The sequence below is a fragment of the Callithrix jacchus genome, chromosome 14 (genome assembly GCF_049354715.1).
Source record: "Callithrix jacchus isolate 240 chromosome 14, calJac240_pri, whole genome shotgun sequence".
In the NCBI taxonomy this organism is placed as follows: Eukaryota; Metazoa; Chordata; class Mammalia; order Primates; family Cebidae; genus Callithrix; species Callithrix jacchus.
In genome coordinates this window covers 74,228,885-74,251,659 of record NC_133515.1, presented here as the reverse complement: position 1 = coordinate 74,251,659, position 22,775 = coordinate 74,228,885, and the positions used below count along the sequence as shown (strand labels likewise).

Genomic DNA, 22,775 nt, shown 5'->3' with positions numbered 1-22,775 from the left:
ATGTGGCTCCTTGCACCAGTGTCCTAGTCGTCCTTCATGTAACATGGTGCAAGCTCTATCCTGCAACCAAGAGGATATACTTTCCCCTAAGCTTTCTCCCTGATGAACTTAACAATTCTAATTTGTTTTCTTACATCAACATCTTCAAAACCTGAGCTTTGCTCTTTCTTACCATTAAGCTTGTGCTGATGCAATCTGCTTGATGTTTTATGTGGCAATAAAATGAGCACATTAAGATGGCCATTAATCTATTTTAAAAGTTGAGGAGTGCCAGGGAGAACACTTATTTCTGTCTCATTTGGTATGTTGTTTAAGCCCAGGAATTTCTTGAATGTTTCTACAGTAACATATTACCAAGAAAGGAAAAAAGCATTCGTGTAAACCGCACCTCACCTCATGAATTACAGGCCTTGTAAAAATGATTGATTCTTTGAAATTAGACTCGAGTTCACAAAGAGTTTATCATTCTCACTTTAGAAATCTGCTTAACAAATAAACAATATCTAAAAATAAGAAAATTGAATTTTATTAAGAAAATGTTTGTGAATTTGTAAAACCGTTTCTTAAAAATAGTATAGTAAAATAGTTTATCTTTTCTACAGGTGCCTGAGTCAAAAGACCATGTTTCTTTTTTTTTTTTTTTTCTAAATAATTCATACTAGTGTGTTATAAATAAAGAGTATTTTTAAAAATTTTATAATCAGATAACCATTTCTTTTAAATAAATACTATTTTTATAAAAGTAAGATCATCTGAAAATAACATTCATTAAAATGATTAATTTAAAATTCATTTTAAATTAAATTATGTCTCATTTACAAGAAAAATAAAAGATATATTGGGCCTTATAAAATAATGACATATTATCTTAAATGTTACAATTACAGAGCTATAAAGTGAAATAATTCTGGAAAAATTTACGTAAATAAAATGTGAATATTTTTTACTTAATGGATGACTATTAAATAGACTGAGGTGTGAAAGTTTTAAAAAGAGCTTGGTTTTATGACTACTATATGCCTACATTGACAAGTATATCATGTGTTTTACTCTATCTTATATTAAGTGTGCACAGTCTTCTCTGTAGGGAAAATGTTTATGGTGTATTAAGTAATTCCCCCTCTATTTCTTTAAATTTGGAAAATTCTGGCCGGGCATGGTGGCTCAAGCCTGTAATCCCAGTACTTTGGGAGGCCGAGGCGGGTGGATCACGAGGTCAAGAGATCGAGACCATCCTGGTCAACATGGTGAAACCCCTTCTCTACTAAAAATACAAAAAATTAGCTGGGCATGGTGGCGCGTGCCTGTAATCCCAGCTACTCAGGAGGCTGAGGCAGGAGAATTGCCTGAACCCAGAAGGCGGAGGTTGCAGTGAGCCGAGATGGCGCCATTGCCCTCCAGGCTGGGTAACAAGAGGGAAACTCCGTCTCAAAAAAAAAAATAAATAAATAAATTTGGAATATTCTGATGTAAGAGAAATGTAGCACACCTAAATAGGTTAGTGTGGAAAATATGTAATTATAGTCAGAATAAAAGTCACTCTGGTCTCCTACTTTTAATTTAGAGAAAGCATATTGGTGAAGAAATTCAGTTACTGGTGATTTATGAAAATATTTAAAAGCTAGTAAGCACAGATTATGACATGTTCATGTTTCTTGACTGTATATAGAATTATAAAAATGAGTTGAAAGAATAAAATTAAAAATAAATATTATTCCGTTCATTTTTTTATAAATGGGTCACTGTAAAGTAAGCAAATTTCATTAAAGGTCTTAAATCTTTGTTGCTTAGAAAAACTACATGAAACAAAAAATAGTAAAGCCTCTATTTTTAACCATACATTTTCCTTATAAAAATATCCACACAAAATTATTCAATCAGTGTAATGTTGATGCTGTGAAGTATTATTATTCCATAATAATCAGAGGGAGAACTAGAGAGATGCCATAATTTTTTAACTGGACTTTATTTTTAATGAGAACTTTTGTTAGTACTTTTAATCAGAAAGTGAACTCTGTTTTTTATTTCCCTTGAATTTTTATCACATTGATTGGGTGGGTGGGGGCCTTTACTTCTTCACAGTAAACTTTATATTTAAGGGTTTTGTTGTTTTGAAAGTGACTTTTTAACTTATAGTGGCTTATCCATTTTAAGATCAATTTTAAGATATGTCTTGACATAAGAATGAGAGTATGTCCTTTTGTGTTATTCTTTTGATCTCTATGAACAATTCAAACATTCTTTTGAAGTAACTAAAATAATAAGGTAGGCAGTAAGAGAGTCTAGGTAAAGGTAGAAAAATAGGGGGAAAAAAAACAAAGAAAGTAAAAACAAGAATCTCAAGATGACATGGAAATAATTCATTCAAAAGAAAATTAAAGGCTGCTGGGTCAGAATCCCCATCACCTGGACCACATCTGTAACTGAAGTTTTCTGTTGACCCTCCAGGCTGAAAGGCAGCATTTGAGTGGTTTTTATTTTTATTTATTTATTTATTTATTTATTTATTTTATTTTATTTTTTTGAGACAGAGTTTCACTCTTGTTACCCAGGCTGGAGTGCAATGGCGCGATCTTGGCTCATTGCAACCTCCACCTCCTGGGTTCAGGCAATTCTGCCTCAGCTTCCCGAGTAGCTTGGACTACAAGCATGCGCCACCATGCCCAGCTAATTTCTTGTATTTTTAGTAGAGATGGGGTTTCACCATGTTGACCAGGATGGTTTCGATCTCTTGACCTTGTGATCCACCAGCCTTGGCCTCCCAAAGTGCTGGGATTACAGGCGTGAGCCACCGCGCCCGGCCTTCATTTTTATTTTTATTTTTTTCTGTGTGTCGTTCTGCTCTCAGGAAAGGTTGGTGTTGTCTCGGCAACTTTCACAATTATGTTGCCAGCAGGACCCTCCCAGACTCTGAGAGATAAATTGTGAGCCCCTTCATTCCCCAGAAACAACAGTAATTGTGAAATGTGTTCCACAACACACATGCAGAAGTTCCTAAGGGAAGTCAGCACAGCAATTTTAGTAAAATATAGTTGAAATTTGATATGTATCAGAGATGAGCACAAGAGAATAGTTACCAAATAATGTACTGAGAGTTGGAGATGATTCCCCACAGATGACTCGTTGTATCTAGAATAGTTCTAGAAGCCCTCATTTGAAATAGCAGGCTTTGTTTGTTAAATAAAGAAATCTTCATTACATTGTCTTTTGAAAGGTAGATAGGAGAAAACTAAAATTCTACCATGGCAATTTTAAGTATTTTCTTCTAAAAGGTTTGATTTTATGGCCAAAAGATAGCTGTGAAATAGACAGCGCTATGTTTATTGAGGGTAAATCTCCAGCCTGGAGATGCCTTATAAGGTTTGCGGGCAAGCAAGTCAAAGTAGGAGTGTGTACAAGAATTACTGATTTTCAGATAGTACATGTGTGTGTGAGAGAAAGAGAGTGAGAGAATGAGAGAGAGAGAGGACAGAGAGAGAGAAGCAGAGACACTGCATGGGCAAAGGCTGGAGAAATAAAAGTAACCTAAGTGCTTATTTGCACATGTTTTATAAAGAGAAGAGGAAAAACAAGAAGAAATTAGATAAAAGTTAGTGTTTGCACCTCAATACAAAGAAGAATTCAGGACATAAAAGAATGGAAATAACTCTTCCTGCCATATCTAAAATTGCAGCTAAAAAGAGATACCGTTAGTCTTACAGCACATGGTAAGCTTCAAGACATTCAGGACTGACCTAGTTCCCAAAGAAGCATAACGGAGAAAATGTCCACAGAAAATACATGTAGCCTCATTTCTTTGAGGTCTTAAGAAATCTCTGAGAAAGGATTTCTGAAGACCCTAGGCTAATCATAATGACTTACCAAATGTGGCTGATTATCATAAGTGTCAGACTATTGCCAGCTCAAGTTGCCAGTCTGAAGTATTCTAACACTTGACGTTTAATACCTAGTCAGACTATATTATTCAGATTAATCACATTGACAAAACTGATGTTGAAGATTGCAATTTGAGGGATTCCTTATTTTATTACTTAAAGTTTTTTTATTTCGTGGTCCTGGTTTTATTCTACATTCAAGGAACATGTCAACCCTGGAGTTAATTTTACTTTCTTTGGCCTCTATTGTACTTTGAATGTGAGACATATTCATCCTCATGATCTATAATGATTCTTGGTCTGGAAATGAGTTACTATAATCAAATAGCACCCATGAAGAAATCAGGCAAACTATTTCAGAAATAAAGTTAAACTTAGAAAGTTCTCCTTATTAACTTAGTTCCTGAATTATACTTTCTTCTATGGTAATAAGTCAGGGAGGTTAGGAGTGGTGAGCCAAGCAAGACAAAAGAAAAGAGGGATAATAAATACCCTCTAATATTTCAAGCCACGGAGAAGAACATTTTTAATATATAATATATACAACTCAATGGTAATTTAAAGTATTATACAACAGTATATTTATTTTAATTATTGTATGCAATTGGCAAAATTGGACGCTCTTTAATTTTACAGCATAAGAAACTTGCATTTGAAAGACTGTCTTATATTAAAGTATATTCTGTTAGAAAGTAATAAAAAACACATAAGTGAAACATTGGAGTTAAACAGTTAACAAACACATGGACTTAGTGATGAAGGGAACTATAGTTCATGGACTGTGTTTACTGCAAATATCCTTATATGTATTATTAGAGTTTCTACAAGTTGAGATTAAAAAAAAACAGAATTAAGAAGTAGCTGGACTAAGAACATACAGGAAATGCACATATACTTATTGACTTAAGTTACTTCAAACCTTCCCATGTAGTGAGTTCAAGTCACTCTTCCAGGTTTCTCTGACACTGTATAATACATTTTATAATAACATTTACATAGGAGTTTAACTTACAAAAATGTGGTATATTTTGGTGAGTTATTCTGATGGTTTCAGATACAAATACAAATTAATAATTTAATACATGTTAGAGAAGTTTTTTTAAAGAGTGTTCTATTTCTGCCCTTTCTGTGCAAATAGCATGTAGTTTCCACTTTTAATTGTAAACTTAATTGTCTACTTTAGAAATCTGTCAAGTTCCCTGAAAGCAGGAACTGTATCTTAGATTGTATCTTTGGCACCAAATGCAAACCTGAATTCCAAGTACAGGAACTATATATTTTCATTCAAATATGTCCTACATTTTAGTTCTCTGTGTTTCTAGGAATAAACACTGACTTTTCAGCATTAATTAATACTGGATTTTAAATATCCCAAAAAAAGAGGCAGAAAGAGATAAATTAGCAAGTTTGACTTACCAGACCTCTCTTTCATGGAAAATGCTTAATTTCTTCTGTAATTCTCAATGAGATTCTCACATAAAGAGAAGTTCTGTAGTAAGGAAGTATAAGACAGTAAGAAAATAAGGAAAATATTTTCACTGCCTCTTCTCAGAAATCAGCACAAATCCTCCTTTCCCTCTATTCATAATTACTTACTCTCTCCAGTTTCAGAGATGTAGATAAAAGGCACTTTATTAATATGTAAAGGTATATGAATCATTAATTTATAAGAAGTGGTCCAAGTCATTCTGTGTGTATTTAAAGGGAAACTTGAACAAGTACATGATCTAGTAGGTATATATATATATATTCTTCATATAAACACATAGACACATTCATTATATATAACCTCTAACACATGTACACTTTAGTTATACTACTTACCAAGAAATAATTTAAAAGAATTTGTATATGTATTATAAGCGTATTAGATGAGATACCCTTTTCAGTGAAGAAATGTTACTAAACAGTGGATTAATATTATTTTCATACTATTTTTGTCAAAAATGACTGTCTCTGATGTATTATTAATTGATTTTTTATTTGAATAAATAAATGTATACATATATACATATTACTCAAACTATCATCATCTTTCATAGAGAGGAAATTCCAAAGTTTATTTTCTTGCTGTGAATTTAATTCACCTAAGTAAAATTTCTAAGATTTCATTTCAACTAAGAAGAGATTGTAACACATTTCCATTCTCCCCTATCCACCTAAAGGAAAGACAATGTGGTGGCCCACGCCTGTAATCCCAGCACTTTGGGAGGCCGAGGTGGGTGGATCACGAGGTCAAGAGATCGAGACCATCCTGGTCAACATGGTGAAACCCTGTCTCTACTAAAAATACAAAAAATCAGCTGGGCATGGTAGTGCCTGCCTGTAATCCCAGCTACTCAGGAGGCTGAGGCAGGAGAATTGCCTGAACCCAGGAGGCAGAGGTTGCGGTGAGCCAAGATTGCGCCATTGCACTCCAACCTGGGTAACAAGACAACTCTGTCTCAAAAAAAAAAAAAAAAAGACAATGTGTAGGCTGCTCAACAGTTGAAATAAATCATTGGTATAGCACAGTGAGATCTATAGTATCAAAGTTCACAGGTTTCTCTTCTAGAGACAAGATGAGTCAAGTAACCAATATGGGTTATCTACTCATTCATGGCACTAATAAGCTAATCATATTATTTTCTCCTTATGGTTGTGGGAAATGACATAATATATTACCTTATGTAGAATCATAGTTGCTCTTCCAGTATGAACACAAGATATCTACATTGCTTTAAAAAATATATTACCACATTTTGTTTGCTAACATTTTATTGAACCTTTTTTTGTACCCATACTCACAGGTGAAATCTTATACCTATAGAATTTATTTTCCATGCTGTTCTTGTCTAATTCAAACATACGTTAGCATTACAAAACAAGGTAATATTTGGCATTCTGTTCTCTGCAAACATTATTCAGAATGGAACAATAGGGACAAATAAAGAAATAGCTAGATTTAGAAGTGCATATTTGAAATAAAAGAAATTTACAGAGTTAATGACTTAAGCCCTCACCACAAGAATATTTTTAAAGACTAACACTTTAATTCCAAAGATATCCCAAGAAAGAAATTACCAAGAAATAAGAATATAAACATAATTCAATAAACTAAAACTCTAAGAAACAATAGTTAAGTGTAACAAAATTAAACACATGTTATTTGAAAAGCCTCAGTATATTGATACATCTTTAAGAGCACTGATACTATAATAAAAAAGGAATGGGACATAGCAGTCTTAGAAATGAACAGTAAAACATAATTTTATCTACAATAAAAACTTAAGTAATAAGAAAGTTTTCAGGAAGTTCTGTAAAAATAAATCTGAAAATTGATTGAAATACAGAACTTCCTTGACAAAAGTATAGCCTTAAACTCATTCAGAATATTTTGAAAGCACAGATAGTCCTCCATTATTAAAGACATGGGATCTTCTAGAAGAAAATCTACGCAAAACCATTCAGGAAATAGGCATAAGCAAGGACTTCATGACCAAAATACCAAAAGCATTGGCAACAAAAGCCAAAATAGATAAATGGGACCTAATTAAACTCCAGAGTTTCTGCATAGCAAGAGAAACAATTATTAGAGTGAACTGGCAACCAACAGAATGGGAAAATTTTTTTGCAATCTACCTATCCAACACAGGGCTAATATCCAGAATCTACAAAGAACTAAAACAGATTTGCAAGAAAAAAACAAACAGGTCCACTCAAAAGTGGGTAAAGGATATGAACAGACACTTTACAAAAGAAGACATACATGAGAGCAACAAACATATAGAAAAATGCTCACATCAGGTTATTAGAGAAATGCAAATCAAAATTACATTGAGATACCATCTCATGCCAGTTAGAAGGGGAATCATTAAAAAATCTGGAGACATCAGATGCTGGAGAGGATGTGGAGAAATAGGAAAACTTTTACACTGTTGGTGGGAGTGTAAACTAGTTCAACCATTGTGGAAGACAGTGTGGCAATTCCTCAAGGACCTAGAAATAGAAATTCCATTTGACCCAGCAATCCCATTACTGGGTATATATCCAAAGGATTATAATTCATTCTATTATAAGGACTCCTTCCCAGGAGAAGCCCGCAGGTCCCAACTGTGCCGGTTCTCACTCCAGGGGCCCCTGGCACACTCCTCTCATCACCTGCCGTAGCTGGGCTCTATTATCCCCATTTGACAGAAGAGCACACCAAGGCCCAGAGGCTACTGCTGCCTGGTGGCCAGCCTTCTCCTTGCCAGTTAACCCTGCTTTGTTCAGTTCTGCTGCCCAGCCATTGCTCCAGTCTGCCCCCTCGGCCCTGCCTGGAATACCCTCACTCTCTCATGCCCCAGGCAGACCCTGCTCCCTCCTCTGCCATCTCTTCCATGGAGACGCCAGAGCTTAAGCACATGGCCAGAAGTTGTTCTCTGGCGATGCCTCCAGGTGGGTGCTGTTTGGCCAGCCCAGAGTTTTAAAAATAACATTGGATTTCAAATAAAAATTCTGTTTCATGCACAAGAATGTTCATTGCAGCACTGTTTACAATAGCAAAGATTTGGAACCAACCCAAATGCCCATCAATGATAGACTGGACTGGGAAAATGTGGCACATATACACCAGGAAATACTATGCAGCCATAAAAAATGATCAGTTTGTGTCCTTTGTAGGGACATGGATGAACCTGAAAACCATCATTCTCAGCAAACTGACACAAGAACAGAAAGCCAAACACCGCATGTTCTCACTCATTGGCAAGTGTTGAACAATGAGAACATGTGGACACAGGGAGGGAAGCATCACACGCTGGGGTCTGTAGGAGGGAACTAGAGGAGGGACAGCGGGGGGTGGGGAGTAGGGGATGGATAACATGGGGAGAAATGCCAGATATAGGTGATGGGAAAGAAGGCAGCAAACCACATTGCCATGTATGTACCTATGCAACAATCTTGCATGTTCTTCATATGTACCCCAAAACCTAAAACACAATATATATATTAAAAAAAAATACATGGGATCACACTTACATGCCTGCACACACAAATACAGAGACAAACACACATACACAATCTTTACAGTTGTTAAAGGTTTATACTGTTTACTTTTCTTTCTGCTAATGCTGACATATATTTTCATTGCATATTTTAAGTTTTGTATTATGCACTGATTAGTCTTCACTGCACGTTTTCTATGCAAACTAGGTGGAGAGTTTCTTCTTCCGACCAATACTGCATTTGCTTTGTCAGCTGCATCAAAGACAAATCCTAAAGCAATTCTTGTTAGGGTTTATACAACCTATTGTGTGAATGGTGTACAGTTAACCTAGAAAACTAGGTGAGAGCAGCTGTCTGTGCAAACATTTTTAGAAAGGACCTCTGTATTTTAAGTTACAGAGTCAAATTATAATAGGCAATAAATATATTAAATGTGCCAATGGGTTGTTATTTTTTCTAGTTCACCTTTTTACCAAATATGTAACCTTTCTATGACCTTTTTATTGTTGGCTTATTCAAACGCTATGAGTTCACTCTTTAAATCAGCAGGGTGCTGGATGAAGCTAGCTCACACTGGTTCGTGTCACTGATTGTCCACATCTCTCCCTAATTCCTAGTTCATCACATTACTTTGGTAGCCTGAAATCAGTAATAATGATGTTATCATCACCCCAGAAATTAGCAGATCCTAGATACCAGTACTTTCCTCCTCCCCCAGATACGTTATTAAACCAGCAAACCACATCTTTGAAACAATGTGAAGGGAGATGCAAACTTTCAAACTTCCCGGGAGATATTTTTTCTTACACAGCCTCCAAGATGAAGCAAGTTGCTTTGTTATCACTCCGTGAATGTGAGTGGATTACTCTTGTCCGCACTTTCATTTAAGTTGCAGCCTTTGATTGTCCAGGCTTCATGAAGAAGTTATCACCCCTTGCCTCTCATCAACACAAATCCTCATTTCTTTCCTTGCATAATTATTAAATACTATTCCTCTTGGACATTCCTCTCTAATAACAAGTTACCCTCAGAACAACCAAGTCATCCACTTCAGCTAATGGCTCTGTTTTCCAATTTCCTCTTTGATTTTGACCTCTGGGGATTTCTTTTCAAAATTAACTATGTAATTTTAAGTTAATATTAATATGCTGCTACTAGCATTTTTCAGGAATTTGATAACATGAAGGTTTTTATTTTATGTAGTCCATAAAATTGCCATAAATAGTATCTTTTATCCATCCTGAAATTGTAAAAGCTTTGACAATTTTTTAAAATGTATAGAAAATAAAAAGCAATATAATAAATGAAACTCTACTGTCATTTTTATTTTAAAGTTAGAAACTCCCATATTTCATTATGGGTTTGGTACCCAAAGGCTGTTACAAATTTATTTGACCATGAAAATGACTATTCTATGCAAATTTGAAATGCATTTATCAGGCTTATTGCTTTTTTATTTATTAAATTTCACCAGCTAAACTTTGGAAAATTTCCTTTCATTTTGCATATGAAACTTTGACAGATCAATCATGAGAGTCATAATATTTTACAATTATTTTTAGTGTTCATGGTATTATAAGCAAGTTTTCGCTTCTGGATTTGTAATACTTCACAAAAAGGTTGTACCACAGTTTATTTCACTCTTCCAATATTGTCATTTATTTAAGTTGCATTCAACTTTTTAAAACCACACACAAAAAAGCAAACTTATGCATATAAACTCCATGTTTGGATCATTTCTTAGAATATTTTCCTAGAAATGATTTTCATATTGATTTATAAATATGATACTGGGAGTCTCTCTGGCTTTTTGAAAGTATAAAATTACAAATAGAAAGAAAATCATGTCTTTATCTCTCAAAGTTACTAGGGAGTACTCTTTTATTCTTATTTATATATTTATTTTAATCTTATGCTTTTTAACTTTATTTTTTATTTTTTTATTATTGTACAAGACAATCCTAGGCAAAATGAACAAAGCTGGAGGCATCACACAACCTGACTTCAAACTATAATACAAAGCTACAGTAACCAAGAAAGCATGGTACTGCTGCCAAAACTGACATATAGACCAATGGAGCATAACAGAGGCCTCAGAAATAATGGCACACATCTCAACCATCTGTTCTTTGACATACCTGACAAAAACAAGCAATGGGAAAAGAATTCCCTATTTGGTAAATATGTTGGGAAAACTCACTAGCCATATGCAGAAAGCTGAAACTAGAACCCTTCCTTACACCTTACACAAAAATTAATTCAAGATGGATTCAAGATTTAAATGTAAGACTTAAAACCATAAACACCCTAGAAGAAAACCTAGGCAACACCATTCAGGATATAGGCAAGTACTTCATGACTTAAACACCAAAAGCAATGGCAACAAAAGCCATAATTGACAAATGGGATCTAATTAAACTAAAGAGCTTCTGCACAGCAAAAGAAACTATCATTGGAGTGAACAGGCAACCTACAGAATTGGAGAATATTTTTGCAATCTATCCATCTGACAAAGGGCTGATATCAAGTATCTACAAGGAATGTAAACAAATTTACAAGAAAAGACAAACTACCCCATTAAAAAGTGGGTGAAAGATATGAACAGACATTTTTCAGAAGACATTTATGTGGCCAAAAAACATGACAAAAGGTTTTTTTATTTTTAAAAGAGAAAAGCCTATTGAGTCTTCTGTTGTCAAAGAATACATAAGATAAACTCTTTTATTTTCTTTTTTTAATTTAGTTTTATTTATTTTTATTTTTTATCTTTTATTTATATATTTATTTATTTTTAAGCCTACAGCACTGGGTATTCTCAGTCTGTCTCCCATCCAAATACTAACCAGGCCCAACCCTGCTTAGCTTCAGAGATCAGACAAGATCAGGCATATTCAGGGTGTTATGGCTGTAGATAACTCTCTTTTATTTTCAAATCCAACTCTAGTTTATGCTGTCTTGGTAACAATAAACTACCATTTGCAGAAAGCATTTCCCCTCACCTCTAGAAAAACAGGGCAAAGGCAAATTGAAGTAATTGAAGCTGAGAACACAAAAAGAGAGCTTCCTAGGGGAAGGTAACTGTCTGAAAAAGAATTGAGTAGCCACTTCCTAAAGAGAAGAATGGAAGAACAGATCATTTTCAGCCTAGATGTGAATAAGGGAGATTTTCCAGCCTTTTAATTTTTTAAAGTTGATGTGCTACCAGGTGTGAGAGGCATGTTGTAGAAAACAAAATACTTTCACTGAACTATGAGTTTGGAAAAATGTCATTTAAGTCTATTTTAATGGTGTGGTTTTATAAATACAGAAAGTGCAGGCACCCAATGATTCCATCATTATTATCAAAATGCAGGGTACAACTTGTTTGATCAGCTGGTCACAATAGCCCATAATGTCCATCTCTGTTCCACACAGTACTTTCCAACAGGAACAGAAAGTGACTATAGACTAGAATCAGTTCTCCCAAGCACTCTCCCTCAGTCTAGCTAATTCCTTCATTCTTAGCTAGCCCACCTCAGATTTTGGGTTTCCAAGTTCAGAGGTGACACTGGTCTTTCTGGTCTGATGACTATACTTTTGATGAACAAGACTGCCATATTTCTGTCATTTGACAAATATAGAGATGCCAGTTAACTCCTCTCCAAAAATTTAAGCTGTGGTGGGGCCACTAAAAGGGTTAGTTACCCAAATGTGAACTAACTTTTCTTCTGTGATTAACACGTGTTATGGCTTCAGGCATTAGAGTATGTGTGTTCAAACCAATATCAAAACTTTGTAGAAACACTCCATCCTACCTTGAGATTCAGCCTTTTCTATATATCAATATTCCTGTTAAATGTTCAGATTATTTAATCTGATATAGGATGGATTGGTTATTTATAGAGATTATATGCATGATACTAAATCATCAAATGACAACTTCCTATTCTTATTGTTATGGAAACATTTCAGTTAACTAAATCATTTATTAATGAGTGAGTACTCTGAACACATTATATTAGGTATTACAAAAAGATGAACAACACAAAGTCTTCAGAGACACAGAATTCATGCACAATTAGTCTATCAATTATCTGTTACTGCATGACAAGTTACCCTAACTCTCAGTGGCTTAAAATGATATTGTGTTCATAATTTAGTAATAGATCATTTAGACTACACTCAGTTGAGCAATTCTTCTAATTGAAGCTGGCTCCATAAGCATCAGTGGTCAGGTGCAACTTGGTCAAATGGCTCTGCTCCTGGGGGCGGGCTGGATATCATCTAGAGCTATAAGGACCACTTAACTACGTCTCTCATCTTGTAAGAGTATTCTGGGTTATTTACATTGTACTTCAACAGCATGTCAGGAGAGAAAAAGGAAAAGCAAGGTCCTCTTGAAGTCTGAACTCAGAAATGACCCACATTCTTTAGACCAAAGCAAGTCTGAAGGTCAGTGCAGATTCAGGTTATGGAGAAAGAGGTTCCACTCATCAGTAAGAGGATCTGTGAAGTTACATGGCCAAGAAGGGAAAAAAGAATGATTATCGCCATTTTTGTGAAGAATCTATTATAGTTAAATTTTGGACTTTGTTGCAAGCCCTGAAGATGTGCTATATCTCCTTGTTGCATATCTCTGAGACATGTGGAAAAGCCTTGTTCAGCCTGGTAAATTGGGTAAACAATTATCTTTAGAAATTTACCGAGAGAAAGTTGATGAAACAGCTTATATCTTGAGACTAATATAAACAATTAGCTAGACAAACTTGAATTCACTTTTCTGAAAGAAATGTGTGACAACATGATTATGGTTAAAAATGAGGATCAGCTGATTTTCCATCTGCCAAGAAAACATTCCATAAGAATGTATTCAATTTCAATATTAGCTAGTTGACTACTGCTATTCAAATTCCCATTTGACTAACTCACACAATGAACTTTATTTTTAAAAAATTGTTGATTAATGGTTATTACTGATATGCTATTAAATTAGCTGCATCTTGAATTAAGGGTTTGTGATTGGTCAACAAAGGAAGGAAGGAAATTGTCTTCAGTTTCTATAATTTAGGAGTGAAAAGCCTGCAAAATGTATGAAACAGAAAAAAAATACACATTTTTGAAGAATAAAACAATTCTCATTCAGCTTTCTAAGGATAAAATTGAATTAGAAGAATTTCTGGATTTTGCTGTTAATATCTAACAGCAATTACATAAGCTTATTTGGAATATTTTATTTGGAAGGAGATAAGACTATTTACAGATAAATTGCTTAAATACACTTGCAAATGCAGTTTTGTGTAAGTTCAAACCACATTATTTTCTTTCTTAGGACAGCTGAAGCAAGCATGAAACTAGCAGCACAGATTGCTAATTGTTAAATAAATAGAATTCTTAGATAATATGAAAAATACCAAGGAATATATGTGCTCACACAGTGGGCCCAATTAAAACCCTATAGTTTGATTTCCCAGGGGGATAAATAAAACACACTGTTCCATTAAATCTTATATATTTTTTGCCCTCATCTTTTTCTAGACATTAGAGAGATGATTACTTTTTTAACTATATTAAAGGTAGTTTCCTAAAATAGGCTGATATAAATTTTTATGTCTGGTTGAAAGGGCACCACTTACAGAGTCTGCATCTCACAGTGGTGCCAGTTTCATATTGGTGCTGACGGTCTTTGGCTAAGAGCAGTTACAGATGTTGGCATCAAACACTGAGCTTACCTACTCCGGAGATGCTATTTTTCTTTAGAGGATCCTCATGTGTCTGTGAAATGCAGGCCTGAGCCTTCTATGTTTAGATTGCATTTGTTAGTCATTTTCATTTTGTAGCTATTAACCTAACAAATTAATATTTAAGCATATAAGCTTTAAAAATTACTTGAAAAGCTTATGTTGATGAATTACTATATAGTCTATGCTTCTTTCCATCTCTTCTCTTCTTGCTCCTTTGAATACTTTGGTAATCTGAAGCCAAGCAGTATGTCTGAGTATATTTGCTCACTATCTGAGCACAATCCTTACCAATCCTGAAAATTGAATGATTCTCTAAGACCATGAGAAATTTAGGAATGTTGAATTGAGTTTTATGTTGAGATTTGGTATTTTCGCCCCTCACACAATATCATCACCCTCAATTTTCAGAAGTTTTAACTTCTTGGCTAAAGAAGTAGTAGCTTGCAGAACTACTTTCTATTCAGCCATCTTTATTATTTCTTTATATGAAAATATTCCTTTGTCATGGGTGATTGGATCAGCAGAATGGGATAACTGGTACAGACAGACTAAACTAAGTAAAAATCAATTCATTCCAATTACAAGGTGCCAATCAGCCTTAGACCGCCCTTGAGTTAACATGAGTAAAATACTGACCAAGGATATTAAAATGGAATGAGGGCTATCAAAAGGCAAGAATCATCTTTCTTTGCATTCTGTGATTATCTGGCTTGAACATTTAAAATTAAGAACTCAAGTACTTAATGAAATCACTGAATTCCAAAAAAGGTTTTGTAAACCACATACTTTTCAAATCATTCTTATTTTTAAAATTTAGTTGGGTTTTAAAACAACAAAGGAAAATATTTGGATCTCAGAATGTGATAAAATTATACAAACAAAATGCAGAAAGTATATTTAACAAGAAATAATAATGTTTTGATAATATATTGACTATAATTCTCAAAAAGATGCCCATATTCACAAGAATGCCTGTGTTAATAATTATGACTTTTAAAAATGCAACAAGACTAAAATACTGAAAGCAAACCATTATATAAGATAGGGAACTCTGACTGTTTTATATATTTTGTTCCCAAAGTAGAGAGAGTAATCTTTAAGTCCTTAGGGATTTGAGGAAATTTGTTACCAATCTCAAGGGAATCTTTTCTTTTGTATAATTTTGTAGGGTATAGGTGTAACTTTGTAACATGGATATATTGCATAGTGGTTAAGGTAGTGGTGAGGTCAGAGCTTTTCTTGTATCCATCACCAGAATAGCATACATTGTCGCCATTATTACTTATCTTCCGCCACCTCTTACCCCCCTTTGGAGTCTCCAGTGTTCATAATTTCACACTTTATGTCCCTGTGCACATGTTATTTTGTTCAAAGACGTGAGAACAGGCAGTATTTGTCTTTCTGTGTTTGAGCTGTTTCACTTAAAATGATGACCTCTAATTCCATCCATGATGCTGCAAAAGACATGATTTCATTGCTATAAAATGTTGGATAGTATTCCATTGAGTATATATACTACACTTTCTTTATCCAATCATGGTTGATAGACACTAAGTTTGATTCTGTATATTTGTTATGGTGTATAATGCTGCAGTAAACACTTTAGATTACATATCTATCTAAATAATGAACATAGTGAAAAGAGAGTTTAGGAGTCAATAAGACAATTATCTTCACCTATGGCCTTAGACAACAAATCTTCCTGAACTTTAATTTCTCTATGTTTAAAATGGAAAGAATGGTACCTACCTCATGGGAATACTGTGAGGATTGGAAAAGATACTATAAGTAAAATACCCTGAATAGAAGCTGGGGCATAATTAGTATTAACTGTTATTTTCTCCATGCTTGTGTGCATTTATGTGTGCCATACAAAGAGGTCCTGGGAGTGCTATAGTCTTCCAAGTGCCCATATTGTGCCTTTGGTAATTTGAGAACATATACTTTAAAAAATAATATGTATTTTCATCTTTCTTTCATAGATAAATATTTATTGAGAGTCTAACTAGAATTAATATACTGAGTCCAATACTGAGGCATCTACAGAGATGAATCAGACTAGGAATCTACCTTGACAGAACTCAGAGTACAGTTAGAGGCATGTGTACAAATATACCTGCCATGCCAAGTGTGAGAAGATCAGCTTAACTAGTCACCAGTAGACTGGCATGGATACTCAAGAGCAGAGAAAGGGTACTTGCCATTTGGAATGGGGTTTGAGGGTGTCTGTGTGTATGGATGAAGGCATTTGAGGGTGACACTGAAGTAAAGCTAAAATGTGAGACTACATCACTGGAGAAAGGGAAATTCCAGACAGTGGGCACCGCATGAGTAAAAACAAAATGATGTTTGCTGTGCAGAGACTTAGAAGAATGCTTCATTGGCCCAGGTATTAGGATGCAAGTCAAAGATTAAAAGGTTAAAAAGGAGGCTAGAATAAAATGATAGAAAACCCAGAGTATGTGGTAAGGGGTGTTGACTTTTTCTTTTGATTGACTAAATATAGTACCTCTTTTTGCTTTAATTAATTTCTCTTTAAATGTTCAAAATGACTCAGAGTAACTCAAGCACTTTCCAGGGCCATCTTACTAACGGCATGACAGATTACTGACTTAGGGCGATGTTTTCTTTTCAATGCCTCTAGTACTGTCTTTCCTTTTCCCTTTGTTTTAGCTCACAGGCGTAGTCTGTGTGTACAGAACCAAAGGTAGAGATAAATATTGACTAGCTGTCTTGGTGTCTGAGTGAGTCAGGCCAGTTTGTCTCCTCTCTGAATATCTCATAAATACCATGTCAATGGAACTCATTGGCCCAGTGAGAGGTAGAAGAACAGAGAATCTAAAAGGGGTCCAGGAACATGCCGTTCTCAGCACAGCAAAAGGTGGAGAAATGTGTGTTTGGAGAAATCAAAATAAAATGCATTTGGTATAGTTCACGTCAGTGCTTTTGTTTCCCTTCCCAGAAGTGAATGATGTGCTATTTTGCCAGTTTCAGATGCCTCCAATCTGACTTTTGGTTAAAGCAAAAAGACATATGACACACACACACACACACACACACACACACACACACACACACACACATTTTACCAGAAAGAATAATGTCATATAAAAAACACTTAGCTGTTTCACGTGTGCATAGAAAGCTTAATAAATGTCATTCTTTGCACATGAAAATTCAGAAGGTCACAGAGGACAGATTGGGAATAGTGAAGGAATATAAAAATCACCCTCTGCTATAGGTGATCTCAACCTGGCTGCTTATGGAAATCACCTGGGAGGACTTCAGAACTGCTAAGCTGAGGCCTCACATCCAGATTGGGTTAGTGAATTTTAACCCATATATGATTATAAAGTCCAGCCAGAGTTAAAAGCCATTGAACACTCAAAGCCTCTAGTTTACTTACTGAGAAATCTGAGAGAGTCATGAAGAGATGTGCTCACATTGCTGATTTAAAAAGTAAACGGCCGGGCACGGTGGCTCACGCCTATAATCCCAGTACTTTGGGAGGCTGAGGCAGGTGGATCATGAGGTCAAGAGTTCGAGACCATCCTGGTCAAAAGGTGAAACCCCGTCTCTTCTAAAAATACAAAAATTAGGTGGGCATGGTGGTGTGCACCTGTAGTCCCAGCTACTTGGGAGGCTGAGGCAGGAGAATTGCTTGAACCCAGAAGGCGGAGGTTGCGGTGAGCCGAGATTGTGACATTGCACTCCAGTCTGGGTAAAAACAGCAAAACTCCATCTCAAATTAAAAAAAAAAAAGTAAAACAAGGCCTAGCACAGTGGCTCAAGCCTGCAATCCCAGCACTTTGGGAGGCTGAGGTGGGCAGATCATATAAAGTCAAGAATTCGAGACCAGCCTGGTCAACATGGTGAAACCGCATTTCAACAAAGAAAAAAAATAAAAAAGCAAAATTAGCCAGGCATGATGGCATATGCCTGCAATCCCAGCTACTAATTTGATTTGGGAGGCTGAGACAGGAGAATCCTGGGAGGCAGGGATTGCAGAGAGCTGAGATCATGCCATTGCACTCCAGCCTTGGTGACAAGAGCAAAACTCTGTCTCATAAAAAATAAAACAAAGAAAGAAAATGAAGAGAATAAAAAACAAAACAAAAATATCTGGGCCTAGAACACAGTTCTCCAGAATCCTGGTGTTCTTTCTCCAGAGTTTGTTGTTTTCTCATACATCAGGGAAATAGGGATTTCTAAAATCTACTTATTTCTAACATTAAGTTCTTAATTGAGACAGTCAGTCAACAACTTTTGATGTGTCATTTACTGTTCAACAAAAGGCAATGTAGCAGAACACAAAACCCTTGCACTTAGTGAGTTAGTACTTGGTAATACAAAGTAGAAAGACACTTGCAGTCAACATAAATAAGAAAATGAGAAAATAAATCACGTAACATGGGTGTGTTTCCATGTACCAGGGTAATGAATTTGGGTAGCTCTAGTGCTAGGCACCATGTTAGATGTTTGATGCTTGCTTGCTAGCCATTGAGGACACAGACATTCAAAATAATTCCTTGACACCAAATAGTTGCACTTGAAAATGGAATGAACATTGCCAGGAAATAAAGATGAAAAGCAATTTCAAGCCAAAGGATCAGTTTGTACAATGGAATAAATTTATGAGAGAAAATGGTACCTTCAGAGGATTACAAATCAGTTCAATAGCACTAGAACAAATAATGGGAAGAGACTATAAAAAATAAACTTCAATCAAATAACAAATGACAATGTATGCCGTAAACTGCTTTTCTCCTATGCGAGTGTTTCTCAAACTATTCCGTGTTATAAATTATACCTAGAGATTTTAAGAAAACAAGATCCCACATCTATCCCCAGTATTTCTACTCTAGTGTTTCAGATAATATTCTGCAGCACTTTGAAAAATACTGCTCTAGGTGATGGCAAAGTATTGAAGAAATGTAATGCAGGCACAGCATGATTGGATTCTCATGTTGTAAAGATTAATGCTGGAAGAAGTACAGAAGATATATTCAGAGCTTCTGAAATAAGCATTACACATAGAAAGGAACAAGCAGTATTAGCCTTTCTAAAAATACACCAAAAAGTAAAGAGCATCAACATAATGAAGAATTCACATCAACTAATGGGCAAAACAGCCAGCTAATATCAAATGGCAGTAATCCTAAATTTAAATTGTCTAAATCCCCCAATCAAAAGATACAGCCAAAACCCATCAGTATGTTGCATCCAGACCCATCTCACATGCAAGGATACACAAAGACTCAAAACAAAGGGATGGAGAAAGATTTGCCAACCAAATGAAGAGCAAAAATAAATAAATAAATGAAAAGCAGAGGTTGCAATTCTCGCCTCAGATGAAATGGATTTTAAAGCAACAAAGATCAAAAGAGGACATAATGGTGGAAGGATCAATACAACAAGAAGGGCTGACGATCCTGGATATGTAGGCACCCAATACAGGATACATAAGACTTGTAGAGAGACTTGGACTCCCACACAGTAGTAGTGGGAGATTTCAACACCAATATTAGATAGATCAACGAGACAGAAAATTAATAAGGATATCCAGGACTGGAACTCACATCCGGAGCAAGTAAACTTAATAAACATTTATAGAACTCTCCACTTTAAACACACAAGATATGCACTCTTATCAGTACCACATCACACCTACTCACAGGTTTAAATAAAATACTAGTTGGCCATTATTAAGCACAACTGATGGTATAAGGGAGTTTTTCAATACCCATTTTTAGATTGCATTCTAGCCTGGGCAATTAAGCAACACTCCCTTTCTCTCTCCCTCTTCCTCTTTCTGTTTTTTCCTCTTCTTCATTCCTTTTTTTTCTTTCATTCTCTCTTTTTAAAAAAAAAAAAAAAAAGATGTATTCAGGACAGAATGATAAATTCCATAGGGAAATTACGGCACTACTGTAAGAGGGAGATAATGAGGGCCTTACTAGAGCAGCATTGGAAATGATTAGAAATAGGAAATAAGTATTTAAAATATTTAAACACTATAATTAACAGATGACAGGACTTAAAAACAGAATTTATGTAAGTAACAAAGAGGGTGGAGTATACAATTGCTTGCAGGCATCTGATTTGGGAAATTGGATGGAAGGTACTATCAGAAAAAAGGTGAGTTCAGACTTGGGCATGCCCATTTCTAAATGATGATCAACTTCACCTCAGCTGTTAGTTGTACCCATCAATCTGCATCTCAGGAAGAAGGATGTCCAAAGACATCGATTTGAAAATCATCAACATACATATGGCACGTGGATTTCATTAAGAAGATGAAGAAGAAATTATGAGAAGGGAATTAAAACTGAGAGAGGAGAGTATTTCAAGAAATAAGTGTGCAATTGTTATAAGTGACCAAAGTTGATGACCAATTATTTTGAAGTTAACAATTTAAAAGTCATTGGTAACTGGGCATGGTGGCTCACATCTGTAATCATCTCAGCACTTTGGGAGGCTGAGGCAGGAGGATATCTTGAGTCTGGGAGTTTGAGACCAGCCTGGACAACACAGGGAAAATCCATCTTAAAAAAAAATAATTATCCCAGCATGGTGGCACACACCTGTAGTACTACTTACTTTGTAGACTAAGAGGGGAGGGTGACTTGAGCCCAGGAGTTCAAGGCTGCAATGAGCTATGAACATACCATTGCACTCCAGCATGGGTGACAGAGCAAGACCTTGCTTCTATTAAACCCCCATAACACAAGTTTGTATATGTAAAAAATCTACACTTGTATCCCTGAACTTAAAAGTTTAAAAAAAAACTAACCAAATGATGGTTACATATAATACACATAATAAAGGAAACTTATTTAAACCTGAAAAATAAAGAGAACGTTAAAAATATTTTTTTAAGTCATAGGTGAATTTAGTGAGAGTGAAGGGGGTAACCTAAATTTTGTGAATTGGCACTGATAGAAAAGATTAGAGGCAGTGTCAACAAATATGATGAGTCAATAGGTAGGAATGTGGGCTTCTGTCTCCTCTCTCACACATACACACACACCCTTTTTGTTGCTTATTATAAAAATTCTTTCTTCATTGTATATGTGTGACTAACTGAAATGTGAAGAATGCAAGTAGTATGAAGAAAAGAAATATAAAATAATGAAGATTATAATGCAATAGAATAGTAAATATTAGTGTAAAAAATTAGGAGACTCACCAAACTGGTTCAACGTCCTTTAAAAGAAAAAAGTCACTAATGTGAAGGCTTATTTTCAAGGTGAATCTCTCTAGTTTCTTTTCCTAAGCAGATAAAGACAAAAAAAAAAATCCTTATTGATTTCAGACATACAAACAGATACCTTCCACAGTCTTTTGTAGAACTATCAGACACTTTTAAAGAAGGAAAAATAATTTGGAATTAACTATTTTAAATATCTCAGGAAGAACAAACATAAATATTCAGAATGTCTTTAGAACATTAATGTCTATGCCTCCATAAACTTTAGTGTGATATTTTCACATCTTAATGCTGGTTCACTGTGATATACTTCAGCAAGCCTTACTTTTATATATGAATCATTCCAATTTCTGAGTGAAGATAGGGATAAATTTAGCTTATGTATTTTCTAACTTATGCTCATATTTTAATAATAGATTATATCCTAAAAGGACTTATGAAACTGTTATTCAATAGAAGTGTAATTTTAATTTAAAAAATTTTAGTAGACATATTAAAAAAGCAAAAGCACATTAAAACCAAAGCAAAACTAATTTTAATAATATGTTTTATCACAATGTGTCCAAAATATTATTTCAATGTTAAATACATATAAAAATTATTACTGAGATATTTTACATTATCTTTTCCTGAAAATCTTTAAAATCTGATGTGTATTTTGCACTCACAACACACATCAATTTAGATTATCCACATTTTACGTGCTCATTCAGTACTTTTGGCTAATTGCTGCCATATTGGGTTTTGCAAAGTTAGACTATTTACTGTACAGACTGTGTTTTTTTATGTATCACCCTAACAATCTGAAAATTACACAATTTTCAACCAAGGTATACTTTCCTTCCTGTTATTTTACTGCAAAATACTTTAGTGTGAATAGCTGATGTGAGGAGATTTGTCTTAAATAAAACATTAATATTTACAAAACAATGATTTAATACTTACAATGTGCCATTCTCTTGTTAAATGTTGAGAAATGGGGATAAATAATGTAGCTATGCC

General features: G+C 34.9%; 1 long non-coding RNA gene and 1 pseudogene across 1 annotated transcript in view; both read right to left on the bottom strand.

Moving 5' to 3' along the window:
- The window catches only part of LOC118147350 (uncharacterized), an 81,832-nt gene extending 59,950 nt beyond the window's left edge, over positions 1-21,882 (bottom strand). The window contains exons 1-2 of the long non-coding RNA XR_004733652.3: positions 21,753-21,882; positions 5,292-5,364 (exon numbers count right to left, since the gene is read on the bottom strand). This is a non-coding gene — a long non-coding RNA (uncharacterized LOC118147350). The remainder of the gene's footprint in view (positions 1-5,291; positions 5,365-21,752) is intronic.
- Positions 11,638-11,756, bottom strand: LOC118147517 (5S ribosomal RNA; annotated as a pseudogene).
- Positions 21,883-22,775: the final 893 nt, after the last annotated feature.